The sequence below is a fragment of the Hyperolius riggenbachi genome, chromosome 5, assembly GCF_040937935.1.
Source record: "Hyperolius riggenbachi isolate aHypRig1 chromosome 5, aHypRig1.pri, whole genome shotgun sequence".
Taxonomy (NCBI): Eukaryota; Metazoa; Chordata; class Amphibia; order Anura; family Hyperoliidae; genus Hyperolius; species Hyperolius riggenbachi.
This window is the reverse complement of record NC_090650.1, coordinates 191,948,739-191,968,594: the sequence shown is the minus strand read 5'-3', so window position 1 is coordinate 191,968,594 and position 19,856 is coordinate 191,948,739. Positions and strand designations below refer to the sequence as shown.

The following is a 19,856-nucleotide window of genomic DNA, read 5'->3' as shown; positions in this document are numbered from 1 at the left end:
GATCACAACACTGCATAAGATAGTCTGCTATCTCATATTTTGTCATCCTTATCCCAACAAAATAGTCAGACAACACCCTTTCTGTCCAGTTATATACCAGGAATTCTAGGATGTGTGCTAAACCACATACATGTAGAGAAGAGAGAGTGGAATAATATGGATAGAAAGAAATGTACTGTATTAACAAGTTTCAAACTAGGGTTAAATTAGCTTCAGGGCAGTGACAGTGTCCCAACATTAGACTTCATTCTCACTTGTCTTCCACATCACGTGCCACCAGTAGGAGCAGACAGTGTAATGTCCACTCTGATGGCCCGCAGTGGCTGGAGCCCGGGGCAGATGCGCGCCCCTCCATAGGCTATATGGGGGAATGCATCCACCTAGCTTGGATTTAAAAGTATATAGGAAGGGGGCATGTCCAGCGCACATAGATGGTGGACGTGTGATCCCAGAGCTCCGACAAACCGCGGCTAATACAGCTACTCCCAGCGATGCCTGACACCCCAACTCAGCACTCGGCGGCAGAGGAAGACCCCATGGAGCTTGAACTCTCCAAAAAAAGAAAGAAGGGGGACATGAGGCTCCAAAAACTCCCGGAATTGTTCGCGGGGATGCAGGCCCGCGCTCTTACCTCCAGCAAAGATGGCGCCGGCTCCCGGGCAGCAAACGTGCACAGCAAACAAGGAGATGATGGTGGAGAACAACCCACAGCAGGATCGGGGGTTTCTTCCCCAGAGATAGCCTCTCCTGCATCCCGCAGCCCTGTGAAGTCAAGACCCCGCTATGCAGAAATGGCAGACAAGGTAGGACACAGTCTCCAGCCTAGCTCACTTGCCTCTCCCCCTCCTGAGCACTCGTTAAAAGCTTTCCCAGCCTCAGAGCAGAGCGTGTCACAGACATGCCTTAAAGAGATGCTCCTCTCTTTAACCACTTCCCGACCGCCTATCGCACAGAGAAGGCCGGGAAGTGGAGCCCTTAAGGACCGGCTCACCCACAGAGGCGGCGGTCCATTTAAGGGCATGGGCGGAGCGATCGCGTCATCAGTGACGCGATACTCCGCCGGCGCCTGTCACTGCTCGCCCGCCGCAACATCCCGCCGGCTATACGGAAGCGCCGGTGGGATGTTAACCCCGCGATCGCCGCATACAAAGTGTATAATACACTTTGTAATGTTTACAAAGTGTATTATACAGGCTGCCTCCTGCCCTGGTGGTCCCAATGTCCGAGGGACCACTAGGGCAGGCTGCAGCCACCCTAGTCTGCACCCAAGCACACTGATTTCCCCCCCCCCCCCCCGCCCCAGATCGCCCACAGCACCCCTCAGACCCCCCCCTGCCCACCCCCCAGACCCCTGTTTGCACCCAATCACCCCCCTAATCACCCATCAATCACTCCCTGTCACTATCTGTCAACGCTATTTTTTTTTATCTCCCCCCCCCCCTGCCCACTGCCTCCTCCTGATCACCCCCCTACCCCTCAGATTCTCCCCAGACCCCCCCCCCCCCCCTGTGTACTGTACGCATCTATCCCTCCTGATCACCTGTCAATCACCTGTCAATCACCCATCAATCACCCCCTGTCACTGCCACCCATCAATCACCCCCTGTCACTGCCACCTATCAATCAGCCCCTAACCTGCCCCTTGCGGGCAATCTGATCACCCACCCACACCAATAGATCGCCCGCAGATCCGACATCAGATCACCACCCAAGCGCAGTGTTTACATCTATTGTCTCCTCTAAACACCCACTAATTACCCATCAATCACCCCCTATCACCACCTCTCACTGTTACCCATCAGATCAGACCCTAATCTGCCCCTTGCGGGCACCCAATCACCCGCCTACACGCTCAGATTGCCCTCAGACCCCCCTTTATCAATTCACCAGTGCATTAGTTACATCTGTTCTTCCCTGTAATAACCCACTGATCACCTGTCAATCACCTGTCAATCACCCATCAATCACCCCCTGTCACTGCCACCCATCAATCACCCCCTGGCACTGCCACCCATCAATCACCCCCTGTCACTGCCACTCATCAATCAGCCCCTAACCTGCCCCTTGCGGGCAATCTGATCACCCACCCACACCAATAGTTCGCCCGCAGATCCGACGTCAGATCACCTCCCAAGGGCAGTGTTTATATCTGTTCTCTACCCTAAACACCCACTAATTACCCATCAATCACCCCCTGTCACTGCTACCTATCAGATTAGACCCCTATCTGCCCCTAGGGCACTCAATCACCCGCCCACACCCTCAGAATGCCCTCAGGCCCCAGCCCTGATCACCTCGCCAGTGCATTGCTTGCATCTATTCCCCCCTCTAATCACACCTTGAGACACCCATCAATCACCTCCTGTCACCCCCTAGCACACCTACCCATCAGATCAGGCCCTAATTTGCCCCGTGTGGGCTCCTGATCACTCAGCCAAACCCTCAGATCCCCCTCAGACCCCCTTCCGATCACCTCCCCAGTGCATTTATTGCATCTATTTTCCTGTCTAACCACCCCCTGAGACACCCATCAATCACCTCCTGTCACCCCCCTAGCACTCCTATCCATCAGATCAGGCCCAATACAACCTGTCATCTAAAAGGCCACCCTGCATATGACCGGTTCCACAAAATTCGCCCCCTCATAGACCACCTGTCATCAAAATTTGCAGATGCTTATACCCCTGAACAGTCATTTTGAGACATTTGGTTTCCAGACTACTCACGGTTTTGGGCCCGTAAAATGCCAGGGCGGTATAGGAACCCCAGAAACGGACCCCATTTTAGAAAAAAGACACCCCAATGTATTCTGTTAGGTGTATGACGAGTTCATAGAAGATTTTATTTTTTGTCAAAAGTTAGCGGAAATTGATTTTTGTTTTTTTTCACAAAGTGTCATTTTTCACTAACTTGTGACAAAAAATAAAATCTTCTATGAACTCGCCATACACCTAACGGAATACCTTGGGGTGTCTTCTTTCTAAAATGGGGTCACTTGTGGGGTTCCTATACTGCCATTTTAGGGGCCCTAAACCGTGAGGAGTAGTCTAGAAAACAAATGCCTCAAAATGACCTGTGATTAGGACGTTGGGCCCCTTAGCGCACCTAGGCTGCAAAAAAGTGTCACACATGTGGTATCGCCGTACTCAGGAGAAGTAGTATAATGTGTTTTGGGGTGTATTTTTACACATACCCATGCTGGGTGGGAGAAATCTCTCTGTAAATGGACAATTGTGTGTAAAAAAAATCAAACAATTGTCATTTACAGAGGTATTTCTCCCACCCAGCATGGGTATGTGTAAAAATACACCCCAAAACGCATTATACTACATCTCCCGAGTACGGCAATACCACATGATTGGCACTTTTTTGCAGCCTAACTGCGCTAAGGGGCCCAAAGTCCAATGAGTACCTTTAGGATTTCACAGGTCATTTTTGTTTCAAGACTACTCCTCACGGTTTAGGGCCCCTAAAATGCCAGGGCAGTATAGGAACCCCACAAATGACCCCATTCTAGAAAGAAGACACCCAAACGTATTCCGTTAGGAGTATGGTGAGTTCATAGAAGATTTTATTTTTTGTCACAAGTTAGCGGAAAATGACACTTTGTGAAAAAAAACAATTAAAATCAATTTCTGCTAACTTGTGACAAAAAATAAAAACTTCTATGAACTCACCATACTCCTAACGGAATACCTTGGGGTGTCTTCTATCTAAAATGGGGTCATTAGTGGGGTTCCTATACTGCCCTGGCATTTTAGGGGCCCTAAACCGTGAGGAGTAGTCTTGAAACAAAAATGACCTGTGAAATCCTAAAGGTACTCATTGGACTTTTGGCCCCTTAGCGCAGTTAGGCTGCAAAAAAGTGCCAATCATGTGGTATCGCCGTACTCGGGAGATGTAGTATAATGTGTTTTGGGGTGTATTTTTACACATACCCATGCTGGGTGGGAGAAATACCTCTGTAAATGACAATCTTTTGATTTTTTTACACACAATTGTCCATTTACAGAGTTATTTCTCCCACCCAGCATGGGTATGTGTAAAAATACACCCCAAAACACATTGTACTACTTCTCCCGAGTACGGCGATACCACATGTGTGGCACTTTTTTGCACCCTAACTGCGCTAAGGGGCCCAAAGTCCAATGAGTACCTTTAGGATTTCACAGGTCATTTTGAGAAATTTTGTTTCAAGACTACTCCTCGCGGTTTAGGGCCCCTAAAATGCCAGGACAGTATAGGAACCCCACAAATGACTCCATTTTAGAAAGAAGACACCCCAAGGTATTCTGTTAGTAGTACGGTGAGTTCATAGAAGATTTTATTTTTTGTCACAAGTTTGTGAAAAAAAACAATAAAAATCAATTTCTGCTAACTTGTGACAAAAAATAAAATCTTCTATGAACTCACCGTACTGCTAACGGAATACCTTGGGGTGTCTTCTTTCTAAAATGGGGTCATTTGTGGGGCTCCTATACTGTCCTGGCATTTTAGGGGCCCTAAACCGTGAGGAGTAGTCTTGAAACGAAATTTCTCAAAATGACCTGTGAAATCCTAAAGGTACTCATTGGACTTTGGGCCCTTTAGCGCAGTTAGGGTGCAAAAAAGTGCCACACATGTGGTATCGCCGTACTCGGGAGAAGTAGTACAATGTGTTTTGGGGTGTATTTTTACACATACCCTTGCTGAGTGGGAGAAAGATCTCTGTAAATGGACAATTGTGTGTAAAAAAAAAATAACAAATTGTCATTTACAGAGATATTTCTCCCACCCAGCATGGGTATGTTTAAAAATACACCCCAAAACACATTATACTACTTCTCCTGAGTACGGCAATACCACATGTGTGGCACTTTTTTGCAGCCTAACTGCGCTAAGGGGTCCAAAGTCCAATGAGCACCTTTAGGCTTTACAGGGGTGCTTACAATTTAGCACCCCCCAAAATGTCAGGACAGTAAACACACCCCACAAATGACCCCATTTTGGAAAGTAGACCCTTCAAGGTATTCAGAGAGGGGCATGGTGAGTCCGTGGCAGATTTCATTTTTTTTTGTCGCAAGTTAGAAGAAATGGAAACTTTTTTTTTTTTTGTCACAAAGTGTCATTTTCCGCTTACTTGTGACAAAAAATAATATCTTCTATGAACTCACTATGCCTCTCAGTGAATACTTTGGGATGTCTTCTTTCCAAAATGGGGTCATTGGGGGGGGGGGGGGTATTTATACTATCCTGGAATTCTAGCCCCTCATGAAACATGACAGGGGGTCAGAAAAGTCATAGATGCTTGAAAATGGGAAAATTCACTTTTTGCACCATAGTTTGTAAACGCTATAACTTTTACCCAAACCAATAAATATACACTGAATGGGTTTTTTTTTATCCAAAACATGTTTGTCCACATTTTTCGCGCTGCATGTATACAGAAATTTTACTTTATTTGAAAAATGTCAGCACAGAAAGTTAAAAAAAACATTTTTTTGCCAAAATTCATGTCTTTTTTGATGAATATAATAAAAAGTAAAAATCGCAGGAGCAATCAAATAGCACCAAAAGAAAGCTTTATTAGTGACAAGAAAAGGAGCCAAAATTCATTTAGGTGGTAGGTTGTATGAGCGAGCAATAAACCATGAAAGCTGCAGTGGTCTGAATGGAAAAAAAGTGGCCGGTCCTTAAGGGGTAGAAAGCCCTAGGTCCTCAAGTGGTTAAAAGCCTCCTTATCAAAGGACTTTATGGACATTACCAATAATATGCAGCAGTCCCTCAGCGCCTTAGGAGATAGAGTGGCAGCAAATGAAACTCAAATTGCAGCCCTAGTATCTGAACATAATAAAACTGTGGATGTTATTGATCATAACCAGTCTGAGATCAATTGGTGAAAACTAAGGCTGCGGATCTAGAGGACTGCAAGAGGCGGTGCAACTTAAAGTTCAGGGGGATAGAGGAAAATGTACCAGTGACACAACTAAAGGAGTTTATTACCCAACTAGTCAGCACTGCACTACCCGATCTGCCCAAGATTGAACTCACAATCGAGTGTGCACACTGACTCCCAAAACCGGCTCATCTCCACGACAAGCTACCACGGGATGTCATAGTATGCTTCCAATTCTTTAACACTAAAGAGGCATTAATAGGATTCCTAAAGAAAAATGGAAAGCTGCCAGACCCCTACCACAACATCCAATTGTTTACTGACCTCTCCCAAGCTACCCTGACAAAGAGGAAGTCTATGGCCCCTTTGACAAAATTTTTAAGAGAAAATCAAAACCCCTATAGATGGGGGTTTCCCACCAAACTCCTTCTAAACCATGCGGGGAAAACATTCGCTGTAACTACTCTGGAAGAAGGCATTAAACTGCTCCACTCCTGGGGTCTGCGCCCTCCTCCAACAGCTTCTTCGTCTGAGCCGCATGTCAACGCGGATAAAATCAATGCAGTCTGGCAAACTGCTACTTGAGCCATGGAGTGTCAGATCTACGTGCTTCAACTATCATTTGCCATGCTGACCGAGAGAAGGACAGATGGCCCAGCCCTCCTTTACGGGTTGAAATTGCTTTGTTTTATGTGGTTATTTGTTAATCTCTTCTATTCAAGTAATAAATCATCCGTGGCACTACCCAAATTTGCCTCCCCCACCCCACCCAGCACCATTCCAGGCCATTGCTGTATGGAAGTTCTAGGGCCATACCCAGCTAATCCAGGACACACCAACTATCTACACAACTACTACTGGCTATGTCCCTAAAAATCCTCTCACTTAACACCAAAGGTCTCAACTCCCCCTTTAAAAGGAGAAGTCTGTGGACTGAAGCAATCAAACAAAAAGTAGACATTATCTTTGCCCAGGAAACCCACTTTATGGAAGGCAAAGCACCCTTATGCTCACACCCTGCCTTCTCCACAATCCTTTACAGTAACTTCACAAAGAAAAAGAGAGGGGTGATGGTTGCCTTCAGATCTACCTTACCTTTATCTGTTACCACCACTATTCAAGATGTCCAGGGACGATATATTATAATCTTCTGCACAGTACAAGACATCCCCTTGACTCTGGTAAACATCTATGCTCCACATACTGGTCAGAAAAAATTTCTCCAAAAAGTCCTGAAGCAAGCTAAATCCCCCAAACCTTCTCACCTTATTATTGGAGGAGACTTTAATACCTGCCCTAATCCAACTCTGGACTCCACCAACAAAAATCGCACTAAGAATCTCCCCTTGCAATCTTTCCTATTCCGAGAGGACCTATATGATGCATGGCATGCCCAACATGGATCGGAGAAAGACTTCTCATTTTATTCTAATGTCCATAGATCCTATTCAAGGATTGATCTCTTTTTAGTGGACCGCTTTACTCTCCAGAAAGTATCAAGATCTACAATTGGCTCGATCACGTGGTTGGATCATTCTCCTATCACAATAACCCTTTCCTGGTCCTTATCTCCCATTTCCCCTAAGACATGGAGAATGAATCCTCAACTTCTACTAAAGGAAGAATATAGACATAAGATAAATGAAAATATTAGAGAATATTTTTCGTTGAATGAAGTAGGCCCTATTGGAGGTACGACAATATGGCGGGCCCATAAGGCCTATATACGTGGCATCCTAATACAATTGGCATCGAGAGAAAAGAGATCCCGTACAGCTAAATTAGATAATTTACTCTCCCAGATAAAACAGGCCGAAATTACCCACAAAAATAATCCCACTCTTGATATAGAAAGAACTCTCTTTCTTTTGAGACCAGAGTGCATCTTATTTCTGAACATGAGATATTACTCCACCAACTTAAAAGGAAGTATTACTATCAAGAAAATAAAGCCAGTCCACTCCTGGCAAAAATGCTGAAAGGTAAACACATTAAATCTAAAATTTCCCATCTCACTCACCCGTTCTCGAAAACTCGATTAACAAATCCACAGGATATCGCCAATGCGTTTAGTGACTATTATGGAGCACTTTACAACCTGCAGCAGGACCCTAACACTGTCCAGCCAACCCCAGAAAGTATCATTCAATTCTTAGCTTCTATACAGTTACCCACTATACCCCTACCTCAGGCAACTGATTTAAATAGACCAATTGATCTCCAAGAAGTCCTGACAGTGATATCCAAAGCGAAGCTTAATAAATCCCCTGGCCCTGACGGATTTCCGCATGACTATTATAAAACCTTTCAAACCACCTTAGCACCTAAACTCCTGTCACTATTTAACTCCTTCATGACTACAGGTGAAATCCATTCCGAATTGACCCAAGCCACAATATCAGTTATCCCTAAAGAAGGGAAAGATGCCAGTCTTACCTCCAATTACAGGCCGATATCCTTTTTACAACAATTACAGCACCCTGATACTGCGCTCATATGCTGAGTCAGATGTTATATAGGTCACCTCTAAAAAATGTTTTATATAAAAGATAATGAATCAAACATTCATCAAACATTCATATTACAGGTGCTAAATTCTAAGTAAAACACAATAGCAGGCAGTAACCACATGTATAATGTCCTTGCTCATATAATAATTATCATGTAGGAGCGCTCTTCCTAGATGCGTGCAACTATCAAAATAAAGTTCTTCAGTAAAAATGGTTAAGCGCTCTTCTCTGCCTGTTCCTTCTTAGACACAGCAAATATGTCATATAATGAAAAAGCCCCCCCTTCGGGGAAAGACTCACCAGACTTCTAGGCCTCCAAGGCCAATGCTCGCATTCGGGGTATTGGCCACCCCGCAGCCTCTCTGGCAGTCCTCTCTTGGCTATTCCTAGTCTGTGTAAGCAAAAAGCGGATTCCACATCGCGTAAAAGCGTACCAGTTTATTTTTAAAAAAGTTAAAAACAGATCAGTGGTGTATAACCACTCATTGGGTCAGAAAACTTTATCAAAAATGAAAAACACAGCCAGCCCCTTGTTTTACAAGCTACCTGATTCCAGGTACAGGGGTATGCAGAGATGAGATGCACTAAGCTGGTGACAAGGCGCACGCCTCTGTCATTTAGCGTCCCTCTCCGCAATAGCTTACTGGCTAGTGCTCTAAAAGATACCGAGCCTGCTGCACACAGACAATCCCGCCGCGTCCAGCGAGCGTCGTGCGCTGTGAAGTCACTCCGTGGCTCTAGCCAGTAAGCTATTGCGGAGAGGGACACTAAATGACAGAGGCGTGCGCCTTGTCACCAGCTTAGTGCATCTCATCTCTGCATACCCCTGTACCTGGAATCAGGTAGCTTGTAAAACAAGGGGCTGGCTGTGTTTTTCATTTTTGATAAAGTTTTCTGACCCAATGAGTGGTTATACACCACTGATCTGTTTTTAACTTTTTTTAAAAAATAAACTGGTACGCTTTTACGCGATGTGGAATCCGCTTTTTGCTTACACAGACTGGGAATAGCCAAGAGAGGACTGCCAGAGAGGCTGCGGGGTGGCCAATACCCCGAATGCGAGCATTGGCCTTGGAGGCCTAAAAGTCTGGTGAGTCTTTCCCCGAAGGGGGGGCTTTTTGATTATATGATATATTTGCGATATCCTTTTTAAACTGTGATCAGAAACTATACGCTAAAGTGCTGGCCAATCGCCTTTTCAACATTCTTCCCCAAGTAATTGGATTAAAACAGGTTGGTTTCACAATGGGGCGTCAAGGTCCAGATGGCACTCGTAGAGTCATCAGTGTCTTACATAGACTGAGCGCCTGTCGGAGGCCTTCTCTGTTCCTAGCACTGGACGCGGAGAAGGCCTTCGACAGGGTTCACTGGGGTTTCTTGAAAGAAACATTAGTTAAATTTGGCATCAACGGTCATTTCCTTCAAGCCATCATGGCACTCTATAATAACCCTTCCGCAATTGTCAGAGTTTCAGGATTTCCCTCAAAAGTATTTCACATTTCTAACGGTACCAGGCAGGGATGCCCACTCTCCCCACTAATATTTGTATTAATCATGGAGACACTAGGGGAAAAAATTCGCAGTAATGCTGATATAAAAGTTGTAGAGATTAAAGACCAATCTTGTGTTATTAACCTATTTGCCGACGATGTGCTCCTAACACTAAGTAACCCACTTAAGTCTCTAACACATGTATGGAGAACCTTCCAAGACTTCTCTAGGGTATCCTTCTATAAAATAAATGAGACCAAATCTCTGCTCTTAGGTTTTAACCTGTCAGGACAAACAACACAGACAATCTCCAAACAATTTCCATTCCCGTGGTCTAAAAATAGCTTACATTACCTGGGCATACAAATCCCCACCCATGTTGATAATTTATACAAAGCCAACTTCCCCCCACTCCTGGCTGTACTAAAGGAAGAACTAGCAAACCTCGCCAAATTCGAACTCTCATTATCGGGTAAAATAGTAGCATTTAAGATGCAGACACTACCTAAGATATTATACCTGTTCCGCACATTACCAATTCCAATACCTTCTAAATTCTTCAAGTAAGCAAAAAAAACAACTCCTCAGCTATATATGGGGACATAAACGACATAGACTTGCGTTCTCCTTACTCACGCTCCCTACAAATGCAGGGGAGTTTGGCTTGCCAGACCTATACAAATATCATTTGGCATGTCTTCTAGACATGTCTAGGTACTGGTGGAAGGGCCCTGACTCGAAATCATGGGTGAAGCTTGAAATTTCAGGGGATCACTATTCCTCACTGAAAGACTTAACAATAATCAGTGCCTCAGGCCTGTCTACAAAATCGACAGGCTCACCCACCATTCAGGCTACCTGTAATGCATGGAGGGCCCTCACAGAAGTGCCTCACATCTTAACACCTAGACATAAATTAGATATACCACTACCGGCTCTTGCATGGGCAATACCTGACTTCAACTACAATTACTGGGTTAATCTAGGAATCAGTACTCTAAGCGACCTGAAACCAGATGGTGAACTCTTATCCTTACCCAGATTATCAGTCAAATATAAAGGGTTTAACCGCTTCTACCACCAATATGCCCAAATATCAAGCTGGCTCAACACACACCCGCTGATAGACTGCACATTACCAAACAACCTTATGCACTTTTTAGAGGGCCCACTACGGCTTAGAGGGGGCATCTCTGCCTGGTACCAATATCTATCCACCTCACAATACAATCCCCTAGATAAATTTGCACGTTATTGGTCCATAGAATGCCAATCGCTAATAACAACAGAACAATTTACTAGAGCGCATTCAAGTCTGCGGAAACTCTCTAAATGTGTTTCCCACCCCGAAACCTCCAGGAAATTATTTTGCAAATGGTACCTCCCCCCAAGGCTATTAGCCAGCTTTTCTAGAGGCAACTCCCCCCACTGTTGGAGAAACTGCCTTTCCATAGGAACGCTATACCACATAATGTGGGAATGTCCTAAAATACAATTACTATGGAATGAAGTATTCCACATTATCTCTAACCTTACTCCTCCTCTGAGAACCAAGTCACTCACACTTGCTTTATTTTTGATTGGAATAGATGACTTTCCACTGTCTTATAAGAAAATGGTAGCCCACCTAATCTGTGCAACTAGACACCTAATTCTACCAAACTGGGCCTCAGAATCTGTCCCAAAAATTTCCCAGGTTACACAATTAGCTAGATGTAACTTAGAAATGGAACAACAATTGTCCAGGAGACTATCCCCTAACAGACCAGACCACTGCAACCTAGCAGATTGGGATCTGATTGTAACTTCAACACTACTTGCTACCCCTTAAATCCTACAGCACAAGCTTCTAATCCTTAACAGCAACTCCTTCTCCTTTGACTAATGGCCCTGATATGGTGCACTCCCCTCCCCCCTCCCGATCCCGTTCAATATCCCACTGCTTAGAGGCAAATATTTATGAATCACCCCTACTACCTAGAAACCCAGTAGGTAGAGGTAAAGTGGTTCTCATACATACCAAGCCCAGATCTCGGTTATTGACTGGGCTTAGTTTTGTTTCTTCTCCCTTTGGTTTACAGGTATAGGTACCTAGATGATAGAACCTTATAGAAGTTGCATAGTACAGCATGTTAATACTTATTAATAGAGAGTATTGATTATATTAAGTTGATCTATGTTCTGTATCAAGTGATTTCTCAACCATATCCTATTTGTAAACATATTCAGATATCTCATATCAGTCATTTAACTGTATGTACGAAAACTCTAATAAAAATTTATTGGAAAAAAAGAAGTATATGGGGAAATGTATTCCAGTCTATTCAGTAGGACTATCAGCAGTGTATCCACCTGACTTCTCCACAACGCAACTGATGGTCCCAACCCCATTTATAAGGCAAGAAATCCCACTTATTAAACCTGACAGGGCACACCTGTGAAGTTAAAACCATTTCAGGTGACTACCTTTTGAAGCTCATCAAGAGTGTGCAAAGCAGTAATCAAAGCAAAAGGTGGCTACTTTGAAGAACCTAGAATAAGACATATTTTCAGTTGTTTCACATTTTTTGGTTATGTACTATACTTCCACATGTGTTAATTCATAGTTTGGATGCCTTCAGTGTGAATCTACAATGTTCATAGTCATGAAAATAAAGAAAAGTCTTTGAATGAGAAGGTGTGTCCAAACTTTTGGTCTGTACTATATATATATATATATATATATATATATATATATATATATATATATATATAGCCGGATTTCTGGCTAGGCCGCATAGGCCATGGCCTAGGACGCCAGAAATTCAGCACTGCTTGGGGCGGCTGAGGGGCAGACAGTATGTGCAGCAGAGAAGATGATCGTCCATTCATTCGTGCCCACCTGGCCGCCATTTACAGCCTGCACTTACTCCCCGTGACTCCTCTCTGCTTGCTAGGCTCTCTCCCTCCGTTACTACAACACCCCCCCACCCAACACATAATCTGCAGACGGCACAGAGAAAGTCCGTTCCATCCGCGGCGACTGCTTTGGGGACAAAGAGACACTGGCTACAAACAGGCAGCTTTGTATTCGTAGTCTCCAGTAAAGCGGCCGTCTGACTTTCCCTGCAGTTTGAATTTCAATAAGATGGTGGGCGCAGATGTACAGAAGAGACACTGGTGTGTTTACAAACACACTGACTCCGCCCCCTTGACTTCAGCACAGAGCGGCGGGAAGATCAAAGACCCTCTACTTCCTCTCCTCCTGGAAATGCTGCCATGGCTCTCTCCCCGCTTATCTCCATTAATGAGATCAATTAGGATTAGGATACAAGCGCCCACCCAGGGATCAGTGTCTTTGGAGCTATGGGGACCAAGCACAAGGTTTCACACTTCAGATCAGAAGACCAGGCGGGGATCAGTAAGTAAACAAACAGCTGCAATACACTGTCTGTAGATAAGCTCACTTAGCAGCTGCAGCTGAATGCTTCGTCTCAGCCTGGTTATTGTATTGCCTATTTTGTCACCCTGTGAAACATCTCCTTTCTTCTGCACCTATCTTCTCACTCTCTTTTCCTGTCCTATCTTTTGCTCTTGCTAGCTCTTTTCCTTCTTTCCCCATCTCTATCCTTTCCTTCTCTTTTGCTCCTCTTCCTTCCTCTGTATCCCTTTTTCTTTCAATTTTGTATTTGGGGGAGAAGGAAAATACATGTAGCAAAGGCTGGGAAACTGCCCTAATATCCCCCTCCACTCTGTCTTTTGCACCCCCCCCCCCCCCCCCACACACACACACACACACACTCCCTGCCTCTCTACCACTCTCTCTCCTTTCCTCTACTTTGTGTCACTCTTTTCCTATCTCTCTCCTCCTGTCCTTTGCTATCCTTCTTTTCACCATAATTGTCCCCTCTCATGTTCTCTCTTCCCTCTCCTCCCCTATATTGCCCTTCACCTCCTTTTTACATTCTTTTGTTCTCCCCTACCTTCCCCTCTCCCTCTCTCTAAAGCCTCGTACACAGGAGGCACAAATGTCTCACAAGACCGCTCTGACTAGCGACTGTTCGTGGCGTCATACACACGGGGGACCTGTCGCCGCAACGTGCCAGTGCCACGTGTTTGGCGACAGTTGTGCCCCGTGTGTATGCACTATAAAACCCAAAAGCCTTTAGACCAATCCTTTGAGGCTTGGACACATTTGGATACTTACATTGGGAGGAGGAAGCCTCTGGAACCTAAAGAGGCTTTTCTATTCCTCCGGTGCCAGGCAGATCCAGCGCTCACACCCTCAGGCATCGTTCACATTAGGCAACGCAGATGGCTGTGCGTTCGGGAACAAAAGCTAACACTATTTGCACGCCATCTGCATTGCCGTGCTTTGCGCTGCTGATCCCATTCATTACTGTGAATAGGATCAGCAATGTGCTTTGCTGAAAATACCTGCAGCAGTGCGATAGCACATCGCACTGCTGCGCAGCATCCATAGTCTGAATGTCAGAAGTGCTGTCTATGCACTTCTGATGTTCTTGTTGATCACACACCATATGTGCTGCTGAAATACGCACAGCAGCGCAAAAAGTTTGAACGAGGCCTCAAAGTGCAGCCGCACTGCGTCTGCGCAGTATCAAAACCACTCAAGCACCAGCATACAAAGCTTAGCCTGACTGAATATACGCTACTGCACAGGTGCAGACGGCCCACACTGACATGTAATAGTGTTGACATCTTACTTAGCCCTTTGCAGTCATGCCGTTGATTGTCCTCAGAGGAGCTCACAATCTAATCCTACCATAGTCATAGTGTAATGTCCTACCATATTATTATTATGTATTTATATAACACTGACATCCTCTGCCCCACTTTACAGAGCACATAGTCATGTCCCTGACTGTCCTCAGAGGAGCTCGCAATCTAATCTTTACCACTGCCTAATGGCTGGTACACGCATGTATGCAGAGCTGGAGGACCTGTCTGATAGCTCTAAAGATGCCAGATTACCATTACAAGTCTGGGCGGCAAGTATGGGGGGCTGTAATATTTTGTGTGTATGTGGGGGGGGGGGGTGGTTTTTGACAGTTGGCCTAGGGCACTAAGAGATACAAATCCGGCCCTGTATATATATATACACACACACAGTAGCAATAAGAAGTATGTGAATCCTTCGGAATTATATGGATTTCTGCACAAGTTGGTCATAAAATGTGATCTGATCTTCATCTAACAATAAACAATTACAGTGTAAGGATCCCGCCTGTAGCGTATTCTGTCTGTTGCAGTGGAGCTGCAAATGGACAGTTCTGGCTTATCTGCTTGCATTCGGTTGTGCATTTGCAATGGGTCTCATTGTAATTTGCAATCGCTCTGCAGTTCTGGGCAGCTCAGGAAGGATGCTGTCATCATTCCACCAATTGCTTGTTGCAGCTGAGCTGCGGCCAGATAGCCCTGGATTTCCTACATGCATGTTGTTACATAATTCTGCATGTATTTCTTATGGGGGTCCTTTGCATTCACAGCCAGCTAGCAAATGGTAATCAAGCCAGGTCAGGATTGAGTGATTACCATTCAGCTGTGTGAAGATTTTCATGCCTGCGTCCACTGGCTAATGCCAGCATAAAAGTCTGCCTCCCATTTTATACCCCGCCCCCTCAGCATGCTACACCCAGCACTGAGCTGGCAGAGAGTCTCAGCGACTTCTACTGCAGATTCGAGAACCAGCCAACACCTACAGGACTCCCACAGCCACCTGCACAATCCTCTGACATTGAAGCCCTGGGCCCGAATCCGCCCCCACCGTCAGTGAGGGAGGCGGATGTATGAAACACTTGCTAAGGCTAAATGCTAGGAAAGCCTCTGGTCCGGACGGAGTGTCACCAGCCTGCCTGAAAACTTGCGCTCATCAGCTTGCTCCCACCATCTCTTCCATTTTCACGAGGTCCCTCCAGGGAGGCAAAGTACCCGCGTGCTTCAAGAGGTCCACTATTATCCCTGTCCCCAAAAAGCAGGGAACCCTTGACCTCAACTTCAGGCCTGTGGCACTTACATCCGTGATCATGAAAGCTTTCGAAAGCATGGTGCTACCCCTCCTTAAGCACTCCACAGAGGGACTGCTAGATCCACACCAGTTCGCGTATAGAGCAAACAGGTCCACTGATGATGCCATTAACATCTGCTTGGAGCTCGTCTATGATCACTTGGACAGACTAGACTCCTACGCCAGGATCCTCCTACTGGACTTCACCTCAGCATTCAATACCATCAGCCCCAAAATACTGCAAGACAATCTTGCCGCAATAGGAGTCCACCCCACCCTATGCCTGTGGATCACGGACTTCCTCACCAACAGGTCCCAGGTTGTTAGGCTGGGCACTATCTCCTCACAACCTAGGATCACCAACACAGGAGCCCCACAAGGCTGCGTCCTGTCGCCGTTTCTGTTCTCTCTATATGCAAATCCACGGCAGACTCTATAAAAGTAATCAAATTCGCTGACGACACGATCATTGTCGGTCTCATCACCAATAATGATGAGAAAGAGTACCGCCACCAGGTTGAAGGTGTCTGTCACTGGTGCAGAGAGAACGGATTGGTCCTAAACACAGCGAAAACTGTGGAGATGATTGTTGATTTCAGGAGATGCGCCTCCACCCCGCCCACAATCTGCATCAATGACAAGGAGGGGGAAAGAGTCCCCAGCGTCCGCCTTCTGGGCACAAACATCTCTATTGACCTGAAGTGGAGGCTACTTTGCAATAATGCTCATTAAACAAGAAATTTTCTAGTAAGTAATTCCCCCCGTGTGTGGCTGGCTCTGTTCATAGTGTGCACTATTGTTGCTTATTCATTACAGCTCTGAGCGCTGCTCTACTCCGTCAGGAGTCACTGCTAACCAGCTTGACACGCAGGAAGCGGAAGCCCGAAGTTCGGGCAGTCACGTGATCGGGGAGGCTTTCCAGTCAGTCCAGAGAGCGGAGCTCGTACAGCGAATGGCACTGCTGTTGTAATAGCAGCTGGTGTCTGGATATCGGGATTACAGCAAGCATACTAAAACGTCTGGGCTTATCAGGTGAATCCTATGGTGGGAAACTACGGACACAGGTACTGTTTCAATTCTCATCCCTGAATCACTGCTCACAGCCGAGTGGTCTGACTTTATGCGCTGAGGTACTTTGTTGCTCTTTATTTCTCCCTGGGACTTTGGAACTAGTCCACCTCCTAGCCGCAAGTACATTTCTTTTGCGCTCCTTTCAATTGTTTGCGGAAGGCCAACACTGCCTCCACACAGAGGAAAGCCCAACACAGACTTTTATTTCTCTGCCAACTAAAAAAGTTTGGTATGGCCCAACAACTTCTGACAAACTTCTACTCCGCTACAATCGAATCTGTCCTATGCTCGTCCACCCTGGTGTGGTACGCCAGCTCCTCCGCCAGCGACAGACTCAAACTGCAGAGGGTCATCAGATCAGCGGAGAGGATCATCGGGAGATCCCTTTCCTCTCTGGACCTCCTTTACCATTCAAGGCTGTACTCCAGAGCATTAAAGATCACCAACGACCCCTCACACCCAGGCCATCGCTTATTTAGTCAGCTCCCCTAGAGCCGGAGACTCTGGTTCCGGTCCATCTTCTCAAAGCATAAAAACAGTTTCTTTCCCTTGGCTGTCAACCTTCTGAACTCTCTCCATGTAACTGCCCATCCCCACACCACAACACCATGCCGGCACTGAGGCACTCTACACATAGATAGACGGCGCTCTAGCTCAAGCTGACTTTTTTTTGGTTGTTTTTGGGTGTTTTTGTGTTGTAACTTATGCTACATTGTCTCTCTCTGCATCTGGTATAATGTTGTGTTCCTTTCTGACTGCTTGATTTGTCCTGTATCTGTATCTATATCCTGTATCAGTACTTTGTACGTGCCAAGCCCAATTCCGGGCACGACCCAGTCGTGCTTGGCGATAATAAAGATTCTGATTCTGATAGTGGTCAGTACACTACACTTATCTACTGGGCACCTTGTTACTCTGTATAGTTCTGTTATTGTAGTTCTATGCAACCTTATTACTTGTGCTTTAGCTAGTTCTTGATAAATATATATGCAGACTTGCTAATATATATTGATACGTTAGTTTAGCTGTTTGTTATTTTTCTTATCATTGTGTATTGCCTAGTTCCATGCTTGATGGACGTTCGCTGCATCTGCGGTGGATCAGTGAAGTCCATTATCCAGATAGCTTGGATTCTGCCATCACCACGTTGGTGACTGGTAGTATTCCTGCTACTGTAGTTTCTTGGAACGTAACTATAGGCTGCAGGTGCTATTAGTTACATTCTATCCTGTAGTCTTGCCTGGGTGGATGCTTCTGCGGTTGCTACTAGTTATGCTCCACTCTATAATCCTGTCTTGTACCTGTCTGAATACTTGCTATCGCTAAAGCAGCACAGTGCGAACTAAGGCAGGGCAACATCACACTGCGCTGCCATTGTGTTTTATTTGTAGTGATATCGGAAGCCCAGAGCTGCAGTTGCTCTGGACAGCCTGTGTAACCTCTTCCATCATCCAGCTCTTAGCCTTTTTGTGCTGGGTGGTCAGAAAGTATGACCCCCCCAGCATTACATACAGTCCTCTTAAACTAACACCACACAAATCATTAAATGTTACCATGTTTTAATTTAACACACCATGTAAACATTCACAGTGCGGGTGGAATAAGTATGTGAACCCTTGGATTTAATAACTGGTTGATCCTCCTGTGGCAGCAATAACTTCGATCAAACATTTCATGTAGTTGTAGATCAGACATGCACAATGGTTAGGAGTAATTCTTGACCATTCCTCTTTACAGAACTGTTATAGTTCAGCAATATTCGTGGGGTGTCTGCTGTAAATCACTTTCTTGAAGTCATGCCACAGCATCTCAATCAGGTTGTGGTCAGGACTCTGACTGGGCCACTCCAAATCCAGGAGGGGTATTTCATTCAGTTTAAGCCAGGGATGCCAAACCGGTCCTACGAGGGTCAAGGTCCTAACACATTTTTGACACAGCTCAAATTAATTGATGGATCTGAATAAATTAAGGAAAGGTGTGGTCCATCAGGTAGAACACATTCCTCTCTTTCTCAGTCCATCCTAAATACTGGCATGCATCTGGCCCTCCAGGACTGGAGTTTTACACACGTGGTTTAAGTCATTCTGTTGTTTATTTACTTTAATGCTTTGGGTCATTGTCCTGTTGCAACACCCATCTTCTGCTGAGCTTCAGCTGGTGGACAGATGGCCTTAAGTTCTTCTTCAAAATGTCTTGATAAACTTTGGAATTAATTTTTCCTTTGATGATAGCAATCAGTCCATGCCCTGATGCATCAAAGTAGTCCCAAACCATGATGCCCCCACCACTATACTTCACAGTTGGGATGAAGTTTTGATGTTGGTGTGCTGTGTCTCTTTTTCTCTACACATAGTGTTGTGTGTTTCTTCCAAACAACTCAGCTTTGTTTTCATCTATCCACAGAATATTTTGCCAGTACTGCTGTGGAACATCCAGGTGCTCTTTTGCAAACTTTAAACATGCAGCCATTGCAGTGTCTTCCTCTGTGGTATCCTCCCATGAACTCCATTCTTGTTTAGTGTTTTACGTAGATTCGCTAACATGGGTGTTAGCATATGCCAGAGACTTTTATAAGTCTTTAGCTGACACTCTAGGATTCTTCTTCCCCTCACTGAGCATTCTGCACTGTGCTCTTGCAGTCATCTTTACAGGACGGCCACTTTTAGGAAGTGGAGCAGCAGTGATGAACTTTCTCCATTCATAGACAGTTTGTCTTACCGTGGACTGATGAACTGCAAGGCTTTTGGAGATACTTTTATAACCCTTTCCAGCTTTATGCAAGTCAACAATTCTTAACCACTTCAGCCTTTAGTGTTTATTCACCTTATGCATCCAAGCAATTTTCACCTCCTATTCATTCACCAATAACTTTATCACTACTTATCACAATAAATTGATCTAT

The 19,856-nt window shown here is 45.3% G+C and overlaps 1 protein-coding gene across 3 annotated transcripts in view; it reads right to left on the bottom strand.

Moving 5' to 3' along the window:
* Positions 1 to 19,856, bottom strand: part of ABCA13 (ATP binding cassette subfamily A member 13) — a 770,386-nt gene that overhangs the window by 684,621 nt on the left and 65,909 nt on the right. The gene's annotated exons all lie outside the window — the stretch shown is intronic.